This window comes from Crotalus tigris, unplaced genomic scaffold, assembly GCF_016545835.1.
Source record: "Crotalus tigris isolate CLP2741 ecotype Arizona unplaced genomic scaffold, ASM1654583v1 scf7180000024439.5362192, whole genome shotgun sequence".
Lineage (NCBI taxonomy): Eukaryota > Metazoa > Chordata > Lepidosauria > Squamata > Viperidae > Crotalus > Crotalus tigris.
In genome coordinates, this window is record NW_024100609.1 from 1170533 (window position 1) to 1193314 (window position 22782).

Below are 22782 nucleotides of genomic sequence, written 5' to 3' on the forward strand. Positions count from 1 at the left end.
TAAAGCCAGATCACTCCTGCCAAGAATTGCTCCTCCTGAATAATGAATGTGGTGGAATCTCCCTTCCCCCCCCCCTAATTAATAGCCTTGAGAATGCTAAACCTGTCATTATGCAGGGCATGTTCAATTAGGGGGCAGGAAACATGTAACAAAATGCAAATAATCTTATATGTGCAAGACATTAAGCGTCACTCTAAACCAGTGTTGTTTTAACTGGGCTTTGTATCTCAATTAAGATGCAATGGCAATAGCTGGAACATGGTTTGTATTGTGGGAAATCCTTAATGACCTTCCATTGGGAAGACCACCACTGCAGGCCCCATTTAAAATAAATGAGAACAGTGGAATAGATGTATTATACTTGCCAATGGGGCTTGTAAAAGCCGATTTACAGGTAGCTCATGCCTCTTCTTCTCATAAGCCTTAACGACAGAAAGAATTCTCATAACAATCTCCCGAGATGCATAATTAAGTTCACTCTTTTCATGGATGGCAATGCAGGAAATGACTTGCTCTTACCTCAATGGTTCCTTGAATCCGAAATGTAAGGCAAATAGTCCACTTGCTGAGTTAGAAGGCACTATCCGAAACTTTAAAGATGCTACCGATCCAGAGAAATCTATGGGAAAGTCCTGGTTGAACACTGGAAATGAAATGCAGTTTTGCCTTGAATCTTACGTGTCTTCATTAAGAAAAATTGCTTAAGCAAATAAATGAGAAGGGATTAAAAATGTGTTTAACTTTCTCGATGAAAACAGTGGAATTTCATCGCATTTAACTTGGCTGGATCAATGCTAGTTTTGACCAAATCATCTGAAATCCCAGCAGAAACAGCAGGGCAGCGTTACAAGAAGAAATCAATAGTGCAGCCACGTAAGTCTCACAATGTTTAGTGCTAATAAGGATCAGGGTTGAATACCTACAATTTTCTTGCCTATCTGCCTGCCTCCTAGCCTCCTTGCTAGAGTGACTCAGGCAAACCTTGCTTACAGCTTTACAGTCTTAAAAGATAAAACACAAAAGAAAACTAAGAGGGAAAAGGAAAACAGACTGCAGGAAAACATTATTAGATACCTGATGGCTTTTACCATAAGCGCCTGTCATGGAAGTGGGTCGCTCAGGGCAGCCCAAGTATCACCATCACTGCCAGGACAGAACAGATGGTTATGTACTTCTCACAAAACAGTCCTGATAGATTCTAGAGAATCTGGTTACAGCAAAATGGCAGCTCCTTGCTCGCTGCTTCTCTTTCCTTTTGGAAGTGAATGTGCACTGATTTTAACTATAGCCTTGAGATCGTTAATCTGACAGAATTCAGAGAGGTTATCGCATAATTCAAGGAAAAGTAAAATACTAGGATCTGGAAATGTTAAACTTCCTTTTGCAGTTAGGGAATCTAAATTTAAATGGATTACCTTTGACATGATATTTGCTGTAGTTCTGATCCAGAACTTCCTCTGTGATAATGTTTCCATTATAGGTCCCGGTACAAGTTGTGATGATGTTATCATTATCATTACACAGTTTTGCATCATGCAGATTGCATAAAATGTATAATTATGTAATTTGCAGACTGCATCATTAATGTACTACAAAATATGTATTTGGCCTCGTGCAAATTACAACATTTGGATCACTTGCCACATGATGTCATGATACATGTGATGTCACATGTCCTTTCTTGTTCCCCCCTTGGATGCCTGTGGCTCCCATGAACTGGATATTGACTACCATCCCCCTTGTCTGTGTAACCAGGCTAATGTTGGTGCTGTTGCTGATGCTTTGGCACTGGAACTTCACACCTCCTTCCTCCAACCAAATAAGAATTGACAAGGTTTGGGGTGAGGAGATGGTTTGTTACAAGAGAAGGAAGAATTCCTTTTTGTGCAAGATTCATTCTTTGCCATTCAATAACATTCCTAGAGCTAGTCTTTGGTCATGGCCTCATAAAAGGAGAACAATTTGATCTCTAAAGAAGAAAGACTAATAAAAGTTCCTAAATGGAAGGAGGCTGTATTAACTTGAATAGTGAGATTGTGGGTTTTAGGGCAGTCAGCAGCTCTAGGGCAGACATGGCCCTTGACCTAATATCCAAACTCATGTAAGCCATCAGTTAGGCCTGGCGGGGGGGGGGAACCTTTTTGTTTCAGGCTGTGTGGACCTTCCAAGGGGTGCTTTGCTTCCTTGGAATGTAGATCAAAGCACTGCTTGGAACGAAGCTGCAGAGGGGTGGGTGCCCAGCTTCTCTTCATGGCTTGCTTCATTGCTTCATTTGGAACTTGGATAACTCAAGGCAGTGAGTTATCCTAGATAATAGACCTTCCTCCTCCTATTTTTCCCACAACAACAATCTTCCAAGATGGATTGGGCTGAGAGTGACAGGCTCAAAGCCACCCAGTTGGCTTTCATGCTTAAGGTCTGACTACAATTCACAGTCTCCTGATTTCTAGTCTGATGCCTTAACTACTGAGCAACACTAGCTCTCTACGTTCACATTCTATGTTGCTGTGCAATATTACTACCTACTACTCCTTAAAATCTTTGTTAACCGCATTTCATCCATCCAGTCTGTCACATATAGACTCAGTTTCATACCTACAGCCTCCTTTTCCTTGTTGGTTTCATTCCAGAAGCAAATTGCATATTATATTTCTAATGGTGGTGTTAGGACTTGCCATAGCTAAATGATAAGGTCAGACAGCTGCTTTTTCACCCCTGGGGCAGTATAAGGATGAACTCCCTGGAAGTTCAAGGGAGCTATTCTGATGGCCTTCCATAATGTCCAGGCTGATTCTAGTATATTATCAGGCCTCTGCAGGGACAATCTAACAACAATTGTTTTCTCATGCACCAACAGGTGTTTGTCCTGGTATTTGGGCTGGTACTAACCAGGTTTATGGCCAACTGCAATGTAGATATTGCCATTTACAATCAGCTTCCTTAAAAATAAAAATATTTACCTTTAAGCAAGCCACATGTATAGTGACTTTTCTCAACTGATTCTGTATTTGTGGTATCTTTGGGGAGCAGGCATTTTTTTCCATGGAAGCTATTACTATGGTGAATTCCTAAACCTAACTTTTAAAATTATAATTTACATTTCTCCCTTATCCCATTAACCAGCCTTTCACAGCAGCTCATTTTGTTTTTGAAAATGTGTTTGTTTCCTAAAGGATCTGTACAATTTCTGATGTAACGATTCACCTTCCTGCACTCATTTCTCTATCTCTGCCTTGCACTCTCCTCCTGTTTTGCTTCGCTCCTATCTCTCCCAGCCCTTCAGAACAGCTTGCAAACATCAGTGAAACATAGACAGCTATTCGTCCTCTGTATTATATGCCTCAAGGTATTTTGGAAAGAATTGTTTTACTTTTATTAGGCTGGCAAAGGCATTCATTATAATATCCCCACTTTCCCTATTACAGAAATTAAATTCTCACTATAAGCCTCACCAGCACCCTTTCTTGATGATAGGTTACCTTACTTTGCTCTGTCCCATATTATTCTTTTGGCTCATCTTTTGAGGGGCTTGCCCAATCCCCAACACCTTCTTATTCAGAAACATTATTTCTCCTTAATTTGTTCCAATTCAAGTTTGGGATCCTGCCAACTGTGCCAGTTATCTAATACTGAGGACCAAAAGGTATTGTCAATGCCATTCGTTTTTTCCAACTGGGAAATCAACGCTAGTTTACATTGTTATTGGATACTTCCTGAACCCCCACCTGCACTCATTCATTAATTCACACATTTAAGTGAACCCATTAACTTAAAATCTAGCTGGCTATCTATATCTGTGCTTTGGAAAAATTGAGGCAGAGCACGCAACACGCACAAAATTTCATTCTATGTAATGGCTTCCAAAGTTTCTAAACATTCTATCTTCCCACATAATAATAATAATAATAATAATAGTAAAGTTGGAAGGGACCTTGGAGGTCATCTAGTCCAACCCCCTGCTCGGGCAGGAAACCCTACACCATTTCGGACAAATGGCTGTCCAGTCTCTTCTTAAAAACTTCCAGTGTTGGAGCATTTACTGCTTCTGGAGGCAAGCTGTTCCACTGATTAATTGTTCTCACTGTCAGGAAGTTTCTCCTTAGTTCTAGGTTGCTTCTCTCCTTGATTAGTTTCCACCCGTTGCTTCTTGTCCTGCCTTCAGGTGCTTTGGAAAATAGCTTAATTCCCTCTTCTTTATGGCAGCCCCTGAGATATTGGAATACTGCTATCATGTCCCCCCTTGTCCTTCTCTTCGTTAAACTAGACATACCCAATTCCAGCAGCCGTTCCTTATATGTTTTAGCCTCCAGTCCCCTAATCATCTTTGTTGCTCTTCTCTGTACTCTTTCTAGAGTCTCAACATCTTTTTTACATCGTGGTGACCAAAACTGGATGCAGTATTCCAAGTGTGGCCTTACCAAGGCATTGAAGAGTGGTATTAATACTTCACGTGATCTTGATTCTATCCCTCTGTTAATGCAGCCTAGCACTGTGTTGGCCTTTTTGGCAGCTGCAGCACACTGCTGGCTCATATTTAACTGATTGTCTACTAGGACTCCGAGGTCCCTCTCACAATTACTACTATTGAGCATGGTGCCACCTATGCTGTACTTGTGCATTTGGTTTTTCTTGCCTAAATGTAGAACCTTGCTTTTTTCACCATTGAATTTCATTTTGTTAGTTAGTGCCCAGTGTTCAAGTCTGTCCAGATCCTTCTGTATCTGAAGCCTGTCTTCTGGAGTGTTGGCTATTCCTGCCAGCTTGGTGTCATCTGCAAATTTGATGAGTTCCCCATCTATCCCTTCATCCAAATCGTTGATGAAGATGTTGAAGAGTACTGGGCCCAGAACAGAGCCCTGGGGCACCCCACTACACACTTCCCTCCATATAGATGCAGTTCCATTGAGGACCACTCGCTGAGTACGGCCGGTCAGCCAGCTACGGATCCATCTGGTGGTGGTTCTGTCTACCCCACATTTTTCTATCTTGTCAAGTAGTAGGTTGTGATCTACTTTATCAAATGCCTTACTGAAGTCCAAGTAAATTATGTCCACAGCATTCCTCTGATCCACTAATTTTGTCACTTGGTCAAAGAATGCAATAAGATTTGTCTGGCATGATCTATTTTTGACAAACCCATGTTGGCTTTTAGTAATGACTTTGTTTGCCTCTAGGTGTTCGTTGATTCGTTGTTTGATTATCTTTTCCAGGATCTTCCCAGGTATTGAGGTCAGGCTGATAGGTCTGTAATTTCCTGGATCCATTTTTTTTCCTTTTTTGAGGATGGGAACTACATCAGCTCTTTTCCAGTCCTCTGGTAGTTCCCCTGTGTTCCAGGATCTTTGAAAAATATAGTTCAGTGGCTCCGATATCACATCTGCCAGTTCCTTGAGAACTCTGGGGTGTAATCCATCTGGTCCTGGCGATTTGAACTCATCTAGGCTGGACAGGTGCTCCCTAACCATTTTCTTGCCTATCTTAACTTGTGTTTCTGTTTTGTTTTTTATGGCACTATTTTTGATAGGTTGGTCTGTTTTTTCCCTTTGTGTAAAGACAGATGCAAAAAATGAGTTAAATAGTTCTGCTTTCTCCCTGTTGCTTGTCACCTTCTTGCCACTTCCACCCACTAATGGACCAATCATTTCCTTCACTTTTTTCTTGTTTTTTACATGTTGAAAGAAGCTTTTTTTGTTATTTTTGACTTTGGTCGCAAGCCTTCATTTTGAGCCTTGGCTTTCTTCACTTCATCTTTGCAGGCTCGGGCTATTTGCTGATATTCTGACTTAGTTATGTTCCCCTCTTTCCACTTTCTGTACTTGTCCTTTTTATCTTTCAATTTGTCAGAGAGTTCTTTATGCAGCCATGCTGGTTTCTTTTGAGAGCTGTTATTTTTCCTCTTTGTTGGTATTGTGCTAGACTGTGCTTTTATTATCTCATTTTTCAAAATTTCCCAAGCTTCTTGAGTTGTTTTCCCCTTGAGGATTCTCATCCATGGAATCCTTCCCAAGCCCTCTCTAAGTTTATTGAAATTAGCTCTCTTGAAGTCCAAGACTCTAGTTTGACTATGTTCTATTGGTTGTGCTTCTATAATGTTGAATTCTAATATTGCATGATCACTTCCTCCCAGGGTTCCTATGGCTTCAACACCGTCTATCATTTCATCTCTGTTAGTGAGAATTAGATCCAAAATGGCTAATCCCCTAGTTCCCTTCTCTACTTTTTGGGAGACAAAGTTGTCTGCTAGGTTTGCCAGGAACCTGTTTGATCTTCCACTTGGTGCGGAGTTTGTCTCCCAGTTGATGTCAGGGTAGTTAAAGTCCCCCATTACTATTGTGGTGTGCTTCCTACATACCTTAGTTAGCTGACTAGCAAAAAGTTCATCTATTTCCTCTGTTTGGTTGGGTGGTCTGTAGTATACACCTATGGCATGTTTTGATCAGTCCATCAAAGTGTGATCCGCCCCATCGTAGTTTTTTTTTCACATCTGCAATTACTTTCCCACCAGAGGGCCATTACTTCATCCAATACTCATGGGAACCATTCTTTGTTGCGAGCACCATTACTTGTTATGTCATCTTCAAAGTCTTCATTACACAAGCTATACGAGTTAAAATTTCCCTTCAAGGTCTGGTTTGAATGATTCTCCTATGCTCCATCTTTCATATATATCAATTCAACAAATTTTGATTGACTAAATGTCATTAAGTCAGTCTTGTTTTTTAGTGACCACATAGATAAACCTCCAGAATGATTTGTCTGAAGTTGGTCTTTCAGATTGTCTAATGGTGAACCCTTCATCCCTTAAATTTAGTCTAACTGCCAGTCATCTTCTTTTTCCTTCCACCTTTCCCAGCATTATATATTCTCAAGAGAGTTGGGTCTTCGGATAATGTGTCCAAATATGGAACTTCTATCTGAAAATGTCCAAATCCAGTTCATTTCAATTCACTGGTGCCTACGAGGTCAATATACATTCAAATCCTTTCTTTTCACTGTTAAGCTTTCCCTTATTCACGCTCCTTATGTTTCATGTTCCTATTGAAATTGCTTTGGTAACACCAGCAAGTAAACATTCTGAGGGCTTTAATTTAACCACCATTGAGTTCTCTGGAAGATCCTCAGCTCTTCCTCAGTTGAGTGCCAACTGATCTGAGGCACAACTGGTATTACATTGTTAGTCACTTCAGACTGTCTATCCCTGTGCATTTCTGAGTAAGGAGTAGTTACCACTGCATTCTCCTATGCAATATAAAATAATGCTTTGCGGCAACAGCCAAAAAAGCCAATGCAATCCTAGGCTGAATTAATAGAGGGATAGAATAAAGTTCATATGAGGTTCTAGTACCGCTTTACAAAGCCTTAGTAATACCACACTTGGAATATTGCATCTTGTCACTACAAAATAAAAAAATCTGAGACTCTGGAAAGAGTGCAGAGAAAAGCAACAAAGATGATTAGGGGACTGGAGGCTAAAACATACAAAGAATGGTTGCAAGAATTGGGTAAGTCTGGTCTAATGAAAATGTGATAATGATATCAGTGTTCCAATATTTGAGGGTCTCCTACAAAGATGAGAGGGTCAAGGTATTTTCCAAAGCACCAAAAGGCTAGACAAGAAACAATGGAGGTTAAAGAGCAGAGGATGACCCGTGCAGCACATAGACGTAAGGAAAAGGAGCAACAAAAGAAAGAAACTAAAGAATCTTCTTTGGAAAGTGCCTCATTGCCGGTGGGAGGAGCAAGACCCAAGAGTTCTGAAACACATAAAGCAATGGCAGATCTTCAGGCAGTCTTCTCCAGGCTCCTGGTTAAGGGAGATGGCAAAGTTTCTGACCTGGAATGTTAACGGTCTTAATTCCCCTCAGAAAAGAAAGAAAATCTTTCACTACTTACTATTTTGCTTTGAATATGTATAAGGGGACACCAATGTCAATGGTATGGGATGCAGGTAAAGCATTTATGCGTGGGATCTTGATAAAAATGAATAATTTTTATAGACAAAAGCAGATTCAGAAATGTAAAGAATTGGAAGATGAGATTAAATTAAAAGAAAAGGCTTTGATTTTAACTCCTTTAGATGAAAAGATTAAAGAATCTATAAAGTTGCTAAGAACACAATTTAATATGTTGATGGCGGATCAATCTGCAACTAACTTATTGTTTATGAAACAAAATACATTTTGCAATGCCAATAAACCAGGGAGATGGTTGGCTTACCAATTAAGAAAGAAACAGAGACAGAGAATAATAGATAAAATAAATTATAAGGGTAAATTAGTGTACCAGAAGGAATTGATTAAGAAATCTTTTTTAGATTACTATCAAAAACTATATAAATCTACTAATGTACAAACTCTAGATATAAACAAATATTTAAGTGAGGCTAATTTCCCTAAATTGACAGAAGATCAGAAACATGAAATTAATGGTTTAATTACTAATGAGGAAATTGCGATAGTAATTAAACAATTGAAATTAGGGAAAGCACCGGGTACGGATGGCTTGACATCTGTTTATTATAAAACTTTAATGGAAGAGATGATACAACCATTAGCTGACCTTTTTAATAGTATTTTACAGGGTTCAGAGATCCCTCCGTCATGGCGCAGTGCTTTTATATCCTTGATTCCAAAAGAGGATCAAGACCTTACTTTACCAAAGAATTACAGACCTATATCTCTCTTAAATGTTGATTATAAGATTTTTTCAAAAATTTTAGCTAATAGGCTCATGAGGGTTGTGCACCACCTCATACAAAGGGACCAATCTGGTTTTATAACTGGTAGATATATGAAAAATAATGCCAGACAAATTATTAACTTACTAGAATATTTGGACAAGAATAACCAAATTCCTGCAGGGTTGATATTTTTAGACGCTGAAAAAGCTTTTGATCAACTGAATTGGTATTTTATGTTACGAGTAATTGAAGAGATGAATTTTGGTGAAAAAATATTACAAGCTTTTACTGCGATATATCAAAAACAAACGGCACAACTTGTTGTTAATGGGGGTTTGTCAGAGGTTTTTACAATAGAGAAAGGTACTAGACAGGGATGTCCATTGTCGCCGTTATTGTTTGTTTTAACATTGGAAATTTTGTTGATCAAGATTCGAGGGTCGCAGGAAATAAAAGGAATAGAAGTTAACAAAAAAGAATATAAGTTGAGAGCTTTTGCAGATGATTTGGTGGTTACTTTGTCTCAACCTATTTATTCTGTAGTAATGTTATTGCAGCTGATTCATGAAAAGTTGTGGGTTAGGATACAGAAAGACTTGAGGAATTGGGAGAAGTTGCAGCTATCTCTCATGGGAAGAATTGCAGTGATTAAAATGAATGTCCTACCCAAGTTTCTTTTTTTGTTTCAAATGTTACCGATTTTGAAGAATGAGATTAATTTAAACGAATGGCAGAAAGGTATTAATAAATTTATTTGGGCAGGGAAAAAACCAAGGGTAAAGTTTAAAATCATGCAAGATTCCCGTGAGAGAGGTGGACTCAAGGTACCGAATTTGAAATTATACCACGATGCGGTGGCTTTAACATTAATTAGTGATTGGGTAAATTTAACAAACTTGGAGATACTCCATCTGGAGGGATGGGATTTACTTTTCGGTTGGCATGCCTATTTAATATTTAATAAGAAAGTGGATCGGGTTTTTAAATCTCATATTATAAGAACTTCTTTACTTAGGGTTTGGAGAAAATATTATAAAAGTGATTTTAAAATACCACTATGGGCTATACCTTGGCATGCGATAGAGGGCATAAGGAGAGGTGTTAAAATGGATACGGTGTCTTATACACAATTACTTAGATAGGATGGACATAACTGGCAGTTAAAATTATTGGAAGAGTTAGTACATGAAAATATTAAGTTGGATCGTAAGGTGGGTTTTCTTAGAGAAGATGAAAATCTTTTCAAGCAAGTAAAGGATCAAAGACAAACCCATATTAAGAGAAAATTTACACAAGCCCAGAATTTAAGGGAGAATTTTTATAAAATGTTTTATAGATGGCACCTTGATCCACGAAAAATGTCTCTCATGTATCCTGACCTACAGCCTAAATGTTGGAGATGTGGTTGTTTGGACGCCACCTATTATCATATTTGGTGGTCGTGTAAAAATATAAAAGCTTTTTGGATTAAGATATGGTGGAATATTCAGAGAATCTTTAGAAAGAGGGTAAAATTTACTCCACAATTATTTTTGTTAGGTATAGTTACTGATTGTGATGCAAAGGAGGTTATATTGATGTTGAATCTGATCACAGCCGCAAGGTTGTTAGTAGGACAATACTGGAAGAAGGAATCTTTGCCTACCTTGCAGGAGTGGTTTTTTAAAGTATCTTACCTGGCGGAAATGGCAAAGATTTCGGCTTTCTTAAAAGAACAATCGCAAGAGAAATTTTTTGCTATTTGGGACAAATGGATAAAGTTTATACAATTTAAATTGGATATAAAAAATATTATTTAGCTTTTTTATAATTTTTATTTTATATATATATATATATTCTATTGTTAATCTTTCTTTTTTCTTTTTTTTCTTTTTATATAATTTTTTTAACTTTTTAAATTAAGCCTATATTCTGCTCTGGGAAGCTCCGGGGGGGGGGAGGGTGTGGGTGGTTTGGGGAGGGTTGGGGGAGGTTTGTTTTGTTTTGTTTAATCCTGTTCTTTTTTGTTGTTGTATTGTTGTTTTCTGTTTTTTGTAAAAACTTTTAAAAAATTTTCAATTAAAAAAAAAAAAAGAATTGGGTAAGTCTGGTCTAAGGAAAATGTGATAATGATAGCAGTGTTCCAATATTTGAGGGTCTCCTACAAAGATGAGAGGGTCAAGGTATTTTCCAAAGCACCAAAAGGCTAGACAAGAAACAATGGATGAAAACTTCTGTTGTTGTCATCAATAAAGTGATTATTTGCTGTCAGCATCATACATGGTGTAAAACCATTATATTGTGGTATTATGTATTCATTGGCATCATAAGCTATTTGACATTACACTGGCATATATTTAAAGAGGTTCATTCATTAGATGTTGTTAACATTTTCTAACGCACACCGTGGCTTTCAAAGGTTTGCAAAGACTATATACCGTAGGTGTCCACATAAAAGAAAAGATTGGGAATATTCTAGAGAATGCTAACTGCAGTTATTATTTAGGCAATCCTAGAACATTTTTGTAGCTATAAAAAGATTTAATTCCACCAATGTTTGCCCCATTTGATTCTATTTAGCCACACAGAGCTCTACAACCAGTGAAATAAAGCTGACCAGAAAACTTTCAACTTTGGTTGGATTGCATGCCATATGTTGAGGTCTGGAGAAAAATGTATTCCCCGTAGCAAAAGAAACCTTGTCCAGATCTCTCATAATAAATATTTTTCATCCTTTTAAAACAAAGACCTGGAAAGCTCTTTGTTGGAACATATAACTAAATGTATTTATTATCTCATTATGCTGGAGCAATCTCCTCCTTTCCTTTGCCAAGCACAGTGTTTTTATAAGTAATAATTGCAACAATGCAAAATTGCTTATATAGGGATCTTTGATTCCCCCCCCCCCAGCCATTTTGATTTTTCTCAAAGGGCTTCATAAATACTGTAGCTAGCATGAATCTATGCACAGAAATAACATCATCCGCTAGTGAAATATGACTGACTCTGTTAGCAACTTCTCAGAAATATGACTGTATCCATTAGTAAAAGCTTGATTACACAATCCAGGCACCACATTTTTCACTGTTTTCTGAAAGTTATACATCATACTAAGTCCCTCTGCAAAATCACTCTTTGAAGAGCCAGAGAGGCAATACTCTGGGTTCCAGTTCTATTTCCACTTTTAGAGAAAATTGTGTGGAGAGAGAAAAGAACTGTATTATTAGCACTAGATTATGATCTGTGGAGGGATTTATTTTTCACACTTTATTGTCTTAGAGGTACAGTACTACCACAGATCTTTGTAATAATAGTAGACTTGTACTGATTCTAATTATTTTCTCCTCTGTACTTTTTCTGATTGATCACTGTTCCTAGTGGGGTAGTGATTCCACCCTACTACCCTCTTTAGTGGGAATGGACCCCAGAGAGTCCTTCCGCCTGTTTATTTATTTATTTATGAGACTTATATACCGCTTTAAGTGTAAGCACTCTCTAAGCGGTGTACACCAGTAAGCAATGTATATATATATTTACATTGCCCCCAACAATCTGGGGCCTCATTTTACCTATCCCGGAAGGATGGAAGGCTGAGTCAACCTTGAGCCGGTGAGATTTGAACCGCTGACCTGCTGAACACAATCAGCTAAAGTGGCCTGCAGTACTGCACTCTAACTGCTGCGCCACCTCGGCTCTTACAGGTGCATACAACACTGCGCCACCTCTATGTTACAGGTGCATACAACACTCTTCTCCCAGCTGGCACTGTGATCAAAGATTGTCCTTACTGCTGAGATAAAGGGTCATCATTGGCCCTTCCTCAAAAGTGGCATAAAATTTGCCAGTCCTTATCCTGCCTTTATTGCTCCCAGTCATCATTATGAGTGGCCAGCATGGGATCAGCAAAGCAACTGACTAATTCCTCCAACTTAGTCATGTTCCTTTTGTCTTCTGTCATCAGCTGTTGGGGAGAAAAATGCACCAATCATGGCAATGCAGCAAAAATGGGGCGGGGCTGACTGTAGGATTTAGTCACCTCTGAGCTCCTTTTCTACTGCCTCCTTCTTTGCAGTACCTCATTCTTTCAGAATCTGAGTTAGACATGAGTATCTCCAAACACATGCATGCACACACAGAGAGAGAGAGAGAGAGGTGGGGAGGGGAAGCTGATTTACAAGCATCAATTTTTCTTAGGATTTATCTTCCTTTCATTATCTCTAGGTCTAGGTTTCTATATCATCTCCCCATCTCTGGAATAGTTTAATTCAGGAGGTGAGAGTTGGGTTCCACTACATATGAATTGGAAATATGTTAGCCCAGCCACTGAACTGTGAGCTGCAGAGGAGGCATATGGAGGGGTTCTTAAATAGGCAAGTGTTTATAGAATTTGTAACGGATTTGTAAACGTAAGTAGGGCAGTAAACTAGTGGCACCAAACAGTGTGTTTGTGCATGCATGCTCACTAGGAACTCTTGTTCAAAATTTGAAGTATTCTTTCCTAATCTTGTCTTTGAATTCTCATAGCAAGTTATAATACTTTTAGCTTCCACTGACCTTTTGAGGGGTGTGCTCAGGGCTACCCTCTACAGGGGTCTTCAAACTTGGCCCTTTTATGACTTGTGGACTTCAACTCTCAGAATTCCTCAGCCAGGCATGCTGGCTGAGGAATTCTGGGAGTTGAAGTCCACAAGTCATAAAAGGGCCAAGTTTGAAGACCTCTGCTCTACAAGGATAAAACATGAAGGTAACTTCATATAGGTGAATTCGAGGGCTTCATCATCACACCTGTACTAAACCAATTAAATATAGTTCATGTAATTACTGCCAATGCTTTTAATGATGTCTCCTGTCTGTCATGTTACTTAGTTTTGGAAAAGTCTGGAGCCTGCTTGGATCCCAATCTATGGATTTATTACAACCAATCACACATGGATATTCCAATGTTTTTTTTTTTCAGTCTTCCATATAGCCACTCCAGTTGGCATTAGGGTTGATAACTGGAGAGCAAGACATTGGATTTGGTGGGTCCTCACTTTTTTCTAATGACTGGATAAGCTAAATAAGTTCAGTTGCTCCCAGAATAAAGTCACAAAGATGCAAGAGAATGTCATATAATACATAGTACAGATAGTCCTCGACTTATTGCCACAACTGAGCCCAAAATTTCCATTGTTAAGTGAAACATTTGTGAGTGTTGCCCCATTTTACGACCTTCCTTGCCACAGTTCTTAAGTGAATCACTGCAGTGAATGTTAGTAACACAGTTGTTAAGTGAAGCTGGCTTCCCCATTGATTTTGCTGGTCAAAAGGTTGCAAAAGGTCATCACATGACCTTAGGGCACAGCAACGGTCGTAAGTAGGAACCAGTTGCCAAGCATCTGAATTTTGATCACATGACCATGAGGTTGCTACAAAGATCGTCGGTGTGAAAAAATGGTCGTAAATCTCTTTTTTCAGTGTTGTCGTAACTTTGAATGGTCACTAAATGAACTGTTGTAAATTGGGGACTCAAACGATAGCTCAAATGCTACTGTGGCTTTCCATGTCATTTTTCAAAACAATGATTCTTAGATATCATTTCTTGGCCAATCATTTTGTAACCCTGAACAAAGTGTAGCTACAACCTTCAGAGGTATCTAGGATTATAAAATAAGAACTCTATAGCAAATCAATCGCAGTGTTAACTTGATTTAAAAAAAACATGAAATGAGCTTTTTCAGCAGCTATACTCCCTCTTATCAAAATGTTTCTTGTAACATTCGCAATTCTGTTTCCTTCTCTCTAGAGGGACTTGTATAGAGGCTTCAAATCTGTTCCTAGTTAAGGACAGGAAAAGAATGGAAAGGAGTTGCTGCTATTTGTTGTAGATGTCAGTTTCACAAAAGATTACAAGGAATTTGTCTACATTTTTTTTTTTTACAATGTGGTTCTGTATCTGCAGCATTTTCTGTCTGTCTTAGTTCCTGCTCCAAATCCCTAGGTTGAAAGCCGAGTTCAGAATAATTAGAGCTTTGCTTTGTGCATGAGACTTTGAAAACACATTAAACCTACGTGCTGTATACATCATCTGCTGAAATTAGATTCAGGATTTTTTTTTTTCTCCTGCAACGCCATACTTAAAATTACAGTTTCTTCCTGCTTCTCAGCATTATATAATAAGTAAAAAGTAGCGAGGTCTGGTATCTAGCAAAGTAGATGTAATAGTAATAGATGCCCACAGACATACCCTGTGATTTGTTGTAATAGCTTCACGTGCCAAAAGCACACAAACAGCAACACAAATGTGGTTTCAAAAAGACATTGACTTTTTCACACTATGATAAGTTAGATACAGTGTGACATAGGCTTAACTCCTGGTGACTGGACAAATGCTTGCTATCTTGATTTTTTTAGTAATAACATATAGTAGAAGACAAATATTTAAGCACTGATCTACCTTCAAAGTTACCCAAATGAATGTTCCAAAACTAAGAGCATTTTATTTATTTTTTTGCTGATGAGAATAGGACAGTGAGGGCGAACCTTTTAGAGACCAAGTGCCCAAACTGCAACCCAAAACCCACTTATGCATCGGTGGGTGCCGGGTGGGTGTGGCCCATTGGCTGGGTGTGGCCAATTGGGTGGGTGTGGCACATTGGGTGGGCGTGGCTGCGGTGATAACGGCAGACTGGGTGGGACTAAAAAGTTCAATCAATCAATTCCAACTTTGCAAGATCTTTTTTTTCCCCCGCAAGAAGTTGAAATTGACTGATTGATTGAACCTTTTTTTTTTCTGCACACGGTGGCAGAGGCCTAAAGCGAAAAAGTTTTATAAAACCCAACTGAAGGCCTAGGACTGGGGCGACGGTGCGCATGCCCAAAGAGAGAGCTCTGAGTGCTGCCTCTGGCACCCGTGCCATAGGTTTGCCACCACTGGAATAGGACATATGTGTGTCAATTTAATGCATACTTAAGCTACAAAGATTTAGTTTGGAAATTCATTTAAGGTGGGCTATATGCAGCCTCTGGGGAAAAAAGTAACTGTATTTAAAACACATTTATCTAAGCAGAGAAGTCCCTACAATGAATGAGCTTTGCTGCTCGTTCTTACTACCAATTTCATTCAGGTACAGTATATACAGTATATCCTAAGACAGGGCAGTCAAACTGCCGGCCCATGGGCCGGATGCGTCATGCCGAAACCGCGCCCATCCCAGCTCCGGCAATGGGAAAAAAGTCGCAATTTGTCACGACACGTCAAGTGAAGTGGTAAATTTGACACCCCTCTCCTAAGAAGTTGAATGACTTAAGGATATTTTCTAACAATTTATCCATATAAACAAATATATCCATATAAACTTCAGAGAAAAGAGAAATGCACAGACTTAATTATAATAATAGTACTACTACTACTACTACTACTACTACTACTACTACTACTACTACTACTACTACTAATATTTCATATAGACTAATATGGGTATATGGCTTATGGATATTACACATTAATAATTAATGTTTACTGACAGAAGAGAATTTTTTGTATTCCAGGTGAAGTCTTGGATGCTTTCTAAGTTTGGTGGTTTTCTTGCAGACATTTCATTACCAAACTAGGTAACATCTTCAGGGTTTGATGATGAAACATCTGCAAGAAAACAACCAAATTAGAGAGCATCAAGGACCTCATAATTAATATTTTAAAGCTTTATTACACATTTAAAATATTTTTATATTATATACACCAGGGGTCCCCAACCCCCATTCAGAACTGGGCCGCGCAAACAGCGGGTGAGCATGCATGTGCGTAAAGCTCCACTTGCACAAATGGAACTGTGTGGACTAAGATACATGCATTTGCCACTCGCATGGAACCATCACCTCTCTCCCCCACACACATGCTGGGCCACCAACTTGGAAAGGTTAGGGACCGCCAACTTTTAAAAAACTTCTGCATGTTCCTTCTTGAAATCCCTTTTGACATTTTACATACAATGAGTTTGCGTGAGCTTTTTGATGGAATGAAAAAATTCAAAAGAAAGATCTGGGAAAGAGAGGGAAAGAAGGAAGAGGTGAGAATTCGCCAAATGGCCGGTTTTCATATTTCTACTTTCTTTCATAAGTTAATGAGCACTGTCACACGTTACTAGATGATTTTAAGTAGCAGCACACACCTCACCTTGGCTGATTCTGAGTCAGCACCAGTTAGTACCTGAATAGAAGACCATTGGCTAGACTGAAAAAAAAAACATCCACGATGAGGGCAGCGGCAAACCACTTCTGTAAAGATCAGGTAGTATGCTGGTGGAGGTTTTGGACTAGGGATGGGAGATCTGGATTCAAGTCCACCCTTAACCATAGAAACTCACAGGTGAGTCACTCTCAGCCAATCTGTTGCGATGGTGACAAAATGATAAAATTGAAGGGAGATCTTTTGCTTCTTGCTCCTGGGAAATATATACAGCAAATAAAAAAAGATGTTGAGACTCTAGAAAGAGTGCAGAGAAGAGCAACAAAGATGACCAGGGGACTGGAGGCTAAAACATATAAGGAACGGCTGCTGGAATTGGGTATGTCTAGTTTAATGAAGAGAAGGATGAGGGGGGACATGATAGCAGCATTCCAGTATCTCAGGGACTGCCACAAAGAAGAGGGAGTCAAGCTATTCTCCAAAGCGCCTGAAGGCAGGACAAGAAGCAACGGATGGAAACTAATCAAGGAGAGAAGCAACCTCAAACTAAAGAGAAATTTTCTGACAGTTAGAACAATTAACCAGTGGAACAACCTGCCCCCAGAAGCGGTGAATACTCCAACACTGGAAGCTTTTAAGAAGAGACTGGACAGCCATTTGTCCAAAATAGTATAGGGTTTCTTGCCTGAGCAGGGGGTTGGACGATGACCTCCAAGGTCCCTTCCAACTTTATTATTATTATTATTATTATTATTATTAATAATAATAATAATAACTAAATAAATGAAACTGCCAGTAAAACTGAATAGATTTGGTCACTAGGAGACTTACTCAAAGCATCCTCACTTTTAAACCAGTAAGCAGTCAGTTAAAGGCCTGAGCAAGATGAGCAAGATAGTCCACAACTCACAACCATTTGTTTGGTGACTGTTCAAAATTACAAGGGCACCGAAAAACTGATCTCATGACCGGTCCTCGCATTTACGACTGTTGCAGCATTCCCACAGCCACAGGATCAAACTTCATGTGCTTAGCCACCAACATGTGGATGGCTATTTATGATCTTTCCAGCTGGCTTCTGACCAAGCAAAGTCACTCTGAGAAGCCAGATCTGCTTAATGACCAAACGATTCACTTAACTGCAGTGATTTGCTTAACAAGCGCTGGGGGAAAGGTGGCAAAATCAGTGTGACTCACTTGATAACTGCCTTGCTTAACGACAGAAAGTCTGGTCTCAGCTATGAACATAGGTTGGGTACCACCGGTACTACCAGCTGGTCCCTATGATATCAGTCAGTCATCTTCTCTATGGGGTCCTTTGGGAGGAAGAACAGCACACAAATATTATAGTCTATATGCACACCCATAACATAACATAAGGCATCCATCACTAAGATGGTGGCGATCAATTTTGCTTAGTTATGGTCCAGTGTCTCACACTCTCTGCATTGAGCTTGTAGATAACTAGAGGAGCTTTGCTCCTCTTGATGCATGGTTGGTAGCTCAGATTTTCAAGCCCAAATTGGGTTTCTGTCAAAACTGTGCCTGATTTATTGTCTGCAAGGGAGAAACCCACTGTTGATTCATCTCTAGAAGAAGAAAAAAAGAAAGAAATCTGTGTGAATCACCAGTTTTTGTTCACAGGTTACCTGGCTTTAGAAATTTCAAAAGGGCAAACGCTGGTTGTAACCATTGCATTGGTACAAGTAACGTAACTATGATAAGCATGTACCATAAAACCTCAGGATCACCCCCTCCATTTTTTTTCCTTTAGCAATTGCCCAACATAAGCTTTGGCTGCATCCAGAGCCTTGTGATAACTTTGTCTCCTCAAATGCAGCCCAACAGTCTTTGAGACACAAGCCAACCTTGTCACTAAATGGAACGGAATGGACCAGTGGTCATACAGACACAGCTGTGTCATCTTGTGGAAGGGTTATTGTGGGTCCTTCACTCTGATCAGTTTAGTGATCTCTTTTGTATAAAGATGGGAGAGTATCATTGTCATACTGATTCATTAGTATATTTTGCTCTTATTTATGTGAATGCAACCTTTGCTAGGGCTACCTTATCCAGGCTGCAAAAATCAGGAGTTGAGTTTTTTTTCTCCTTTCCTTTCCTTTCCTTTCCTTTCCTTTCCTTTCCTTTCCTTTCCTTTCCTTTTCCTTTTCCTTTTCCTTTCCTTCCTGCTTGATGGGGTGGTAGTTATCGTGCCCTATGGCAGCATTAGCCTTTGTGGTGTTTGCAAAGACACAATCAGATGGGCTTTCCTGAAATAATGTGCTTCACCCTACACTGAAATGCACTTATCCCTGGGGTGGAATGCAAGGACATCTGTTTTAACAACTTCACATTAGGACTAAGAATATCCTGTCTAAGTGAAATGGCAGGATTTATTTAAGGAGGCAGGTTGTAACAACATGCATTGGAATTTGACCTAGGTGCTAGCTGATATTTCTGTTGTGCAAAGGGCTATGGGATCTCCTGCGTTCATGGATCATCTCACCAGCAGGCCCCACATCTGAAACACTGCTTAGTGGGAGGAAAAAACTGGGCATCAGTAAATGGAGAAGAGGAGCAGGAAGAAGGATAGACTCTAAAACATGCAGCTCTGATGGAAATGTCAGGACAAAATGTGTGTTTGTGGAGTGGGTGGTAAGGAAGAAATGTGTCAGGTGAATATATTAAAATCTGTTTTGTGTTAATTCATTAATAGCATTTGGAATGAAAATACTTGCCATCTCTCATTTATGTTTTCTCTTCACTATAAAGTAACCATGTCCTTCTGTTCATACCAAAGAAAGATTCAATAATTAGTGGAAATAATAAGTAATAGCTTCATGTAACCTCCTCCCCCTTTCTTAAAGCTTGTAATTAAAGTATTTTGACACTTATTGCACAGGTCACAACTCTGTCAATTGTACGTGGAGAAATGTATCTCTTGCAGAAAAAAACAGCAATGGTACATTGGAAAATATCTCCTGTTTTATTTCATGTTATTACTTGCATTGTTTTTAATAAGATATTATTTTATGGGCCTTTTCCTAATACAGTTTCCATATGCTTCAAGTACTAACAAATGCTGAGCATATGTAGGTCAAAATCTTTTGATTTTGTAATTTTTCCCCATAGACTGGATGTATGTTTCAAAAAAGGCTCAGTTTAAGAGCTGTTCTCTGAGAGAGATTGTTACTGATTCTATATCATATGAAAAGATGTATGCCAAAGGCCGATAGAGTTGGAATGCAAGAAATAACTTGCAAATATGTTGACTGTGAGGGGGTTCCTCAACCTTCCTAACTCAAGGAAGATAACAATTGCAGACAAAATGGTAGAGATCTGAACACTGATGCGAGAGATTGTGAGGCTCAGGCGGAGGAGAAGTTCAGCCCAGAGGTGGGGTTGAGGGAAGAAAACATTTCCAAGAGGCTCCACCTTAAATGGCTTTCTATAAGTCTGTCTGGAAATGGACGTCTACCAGTTTGAACAATTAACCAGTGGAACAACCTGCCTCCAGAAGCGGTGAATGCACCAACACTGGAAGTTTTTAAGAAGAGACTGGACAGCCATTTGTCCCAAAGGGTATAGGGTTTCCTGCCTGAGCAGGGGGTTGGACTAGATGACCTCCAATGTCCCTTCCAATATTATTATTATTATTATTATTATTATTATTATTATTGATCATCGCACAGTCAGCCAGATGTTCAGACTGGATTTGGCATTTTGTCTACCTATCGGGTCCTTACCCAGGACCTGGGATAGGCAGATGTGGATGTTTGATGGTATTACAGATATCGTCGCAGGATGGAAGCAGTTCCTAGTAAGGCCGCCTTTTGCAATTGACTAATAGCGAATTTGTCAATGCCAATGGTGTTCAAGTGGTGCTCCAGTTGTTTTGGGATTGCACCCAAGGAGCCTATGACTATTGGTACTACCCTTGCTTGCTTTTGCCACAGTCTTTCTATTTCTATTTGTAGGTCTTTGTATTTTGTTATCTTCTCCAGTTCTTTCTCTTCTATTCTGCTGTCTCCAGGCACTGCCACGTCCACTATCCAGACTTTTTTGTCTTTCTTATCGACAATTGTTAAGTCTGGGGTGTTATGTTGCAGGTGCTTGTCTGTTTGAATTCTGAAGTCCCAGAGCAGTTTAATTTTATCATTTTCTATGACTTTCTCTATTTTATGATCCCACCAGTTTTTGCTTACAGGCAAATGATATTTTTTGCAGATCTTCCAATGCACCATTGTTGCTACTTTGTCATGCCGCTGCTTGTAGTCAGTCTGTGCAATCTTCTTGCAACAGCTTACCAGGTGGTCCACTGCTTCTTCAGCTTCTTTGCATAGGCAGCACTTACTGTCTGTTGCTATCTTCTCAATTTTGACTTTATATGCATTTGTCCTTAATGCTTGGTCTTGTGCAGCCAGAATTAGTCCCTCGGTCTCTTACTTCAATTTTCCTGCTCTTAGCCATTGCCAGGTCTGCTTTCCCAGCTATTTTTTTCACGTATTGGCCATGTAGTGCTTTTATTATTATTATTATTATCGATCATCGCACAGTCAGCCAGATGTTCAGACTGGATTTGGCATTTTGTCTACCTATCGAGTCTTTACCCAGGACCTGGGATAGGCAGATGTGGATGTTTGATGGTATTACAGGTATCGTCGCAGGATGGAAGCAGTTCCTAGTAAGGCCGACCTTTTGCAATTGACTAATAGCGAATTTGTCAATGCCAATGGTGTTCAAGTGGTGCTCCAGTTGTTTTGTTTGTTGTTGTTATTGTTTTATTATTATTATTATTATCGATCATCGCACAGTCAGCCAGATGTTCAGACTGGATTTGGCATTTTGTCTACCTATCGAGTCCTTACCCAGGACCTGGGATAGGCAGATGTGGATGTTTGATGGTATTACAGATATCGTCGCAGGATGGAAGCAGTTCCTAGTAAGGCCGCCTTTTGCAATTGACTAATAGCGAATTTGTCAATGCCAATGGTGTTCAAGTGGTGCTCCAGTTGTTTTGGGATTGCACCCAAGGAGCCTATGACTATTGGTACTACCCTTGCTTGCTTTTGCCACAGTCTTTCTATTTCTATTTGTAGGTCTTTGTATTTTGTTATCTTCTCCAGTTCTTTCTCTTCTATTCTGCTATCTCCAGGCACTGCCACATCCACTATCCAGACTTTTTTGTCTTTCTTATCGACAATTGTTAAGTCTGGGGTGTTATGTTGCAGGTGCTTGTCTGTTTGAATTCTGAAGTCCCAGAGCAGTTTAATTTTATCATTTTCTATGACTTTCTCTATTTTATGATCCCACCAGTTTTTGCTTACAGGCAAATGATATTTTTTGCAGATCTTCCAATGCACCATTGTTGCTACTTTGTCATGCCGCTGCTTGTAATCAGTTTGTGCAATCTTCTTGCAACAGCTTACCAAGTGGTCCACTGTTTCTTCAGCTTCTTTGCATAGGCGGCACTTACTGTCTGTTGCTGTCTTCTCAATTTTGACTTTGTATGCATTTGTCCTTAAGGCTTGGTCTTGTGCAGCCAGAATTAGTCCCTCGGTCTCTTTCTTCAATTTTCCTGCTCTTAGCCATTGCCAGGTTTTATTATTATCTGCTTTCCCAGCTATTTTTTTAATGTATTGGCCATGTAGTGCTTTGTCTTCCCATGCCTCTATTCTGTTCTTCATTTGGTCTTTCTTGTAGGCCAGTTTGGTCTCTCCAGTAGTCAGTAAGCCTTCCTGATATACTAATTTCAGTGCATCTTCATCATTGTTTTTCAGATATTCTTCCAAAGCCATTTTTTCTTCTTCAACCATCTGATGTACTTGTAGCATTCCACGCCCACCTATTTGCCTTGGTAGATAAAGTCTATCAATGTCACTGCGTGGATGAAGGGCATGATTCATTGTCATTATTTTTCTGGTCTGCCTATCCATTGCTTTTAGTTCTGCTTGAG